The 1,781-nt window shown below is 49.1% G+C and overlaps 1 non-coding gene across 1 annotated transcript; it reads right to left on the bottom strand.

The window, feature by feature from the left end:
• Window positions 1–678: 678 nt before the first annotated feature.
• LOC130505376 (small nucleolar RNA R71) lies at window positions 679–785 on the bottom strand. Its single transcript, XR_008941646.1, has one exon. It is a non-coding gene; the product is annotated as a small nucleolar RNA R71 (small nucleolar RNA).
• Between the last annotated feature and the right edge of the window lie 996 nt (window positions 786–1,781).

Raw genomic sequence — 1,781 nt, 5'->3', positions numbered from 1 at the left:
CTAAGATATCTGACTCGTGTTATTTTCTTTTTTCAGCTGATGATCCAGGTGCATGACCAGTAGACATACTCGGAGCAACGCACAAGGGCCATTACATCAGCTTTCTAACGAGGAACTAGCGAGATTGGAACGACAGAACCGTCAACAGCCGAGATCAACGAACACCAACATGGGTGATCATCCAGATGATCTCACTGCTGCGTTTGCACTCATGCAACAGCAGATGCAGCAGATGCAGCAGACAATCCAAGCGCAGCAAGCTGCTGCCGAGCAAGCTGCTCTGAATGCTGCGAACCAACAGGAGGGAGTGGTCCAGATCGGCCAGAGAAATTTACTGCGTAATCTGCCCGCTACGCGATCTGCCATAACCCCTCCACCGTGCACAAGGCAAGACTTCGAGATCAAGCCAGCCTTGATAAGTCTAGTGCAAAGGAAGATCTTCAATGGGCTTCCTGCTGAGATACCGATGGACCACATCGAGCACTTCGAGAAGATGTGTGGTTTCACTAAAGCGAATGGAGTACCACCTGATTACATCAAGTGTACTCTGTTTCCCTTTCTCCTCTTGATGGGAAAGCTGCTCGCTGGCTTGATTCACTACCCACCGGATCACTCACCCACTGGGAACAAGTCCGAGAAGCTTTCTTAAGCCACTTCTACACGAAATCGAAGACAGCAGCTCTGAGACAGAAGATCGTGACCTTCAAACAGCTGGTAGACGAGCCGTTCTGTGATGCTTGGGAGCGATTCAATGTCTACCGCAGAGAATGCCCACATCACGGTTTTGAGGAAGACTATCTGCTGGGAGTGTTCTACGATGGAGTAGGCTGGGAGTACAGGAACGCTTTGAACTCAGCCAGTAAAGGAGATTTCATGACTCAGTCCACTCAAGGTGCATTCGAGTTGATTGAGAACATGGCCTCAAGCTCAGCTGACAATAACCGCGAGACTGATCGCACTCAGAAGGTGAAGAGCATCGACAACAGCAAGATTGATGAGCTCTCTGCCAAAGTCGACAGCTGATTAAGAGTAACCAGAACCAAGTCTTCATCATGGAAGAATCACCACAGGATAAAGCTACCGCAGAAGGCACTTCAGAGACAGATCAGTCGGCTGAGGATCAGCATGAAGTGAGTTATGTGAATGGGCAAGGATGGCAGTTCAAGAACTATCACCCGAACCTAACGTGAGGAACAATCCCCACCTGTTCAATGCCCCTAAACCAGACGATAAAGCTCAAGGGAACCAAGGTCAGAACAGTGGATACCAAAGGCCTTATGGCAATCAGGGAAGAACCTTTGTCCTTAACCCAGCTCAGAATGCTCAGTTCCACAGCCAGAAACAGCCGGTTAATCAGCAAGCTGCACAACCGACTCAGACTGCTCCGCATGATGACATGAAGAGTCTCGCCAATATGATGAGTCAGCTGCTCCAAGGACAGCAGATCCAAGGGAAGGCACTGAACCAGGTCACAAACGACATCAACACCAGGATGAATCATATGTTCAATGACCTGAGTGTGAAGTATGACAATGTCTCAAGCCATATGAGACAGATGGATATTCAGATTGCTTCAGACTGCTGAGAAGTGAAGAGACAGCAAGGAACTCTCCTGGGAAAACAGACAAGAACCCCAAGGAGTGCAATGCAGTAGGGTTGAGGAGTGGAAAGCAACTGCCTGATCTAGACCCCAGGAGATTCACATCGGCTGAGAAAGGAAAGCAGAAGGAGTCGGATCAGCCATCTAAAGCTGTACCCCACAGATGAGGATGATGCAGAAC

The sequence above is a fragment of the Raphanus sativus genome, unplaced genomic scaffold, assembly GCF_000801105.2.
Source record: "Raphanus sativus cultivar WK10039 unplaced genomic scaffold, ASM80110v3 Scaffold2220, whole genome shotgun sequence".
Lineage (NCBI taxonomy): Eukaryota > Viridiplantae > Streptophyta > Magnoliopsida > Brassicales > Brassicaceae > Raphanus > Raphanus sativus.
This window is presented reverse-complemented; position numbering and strand designations above follow the sequence as displayed.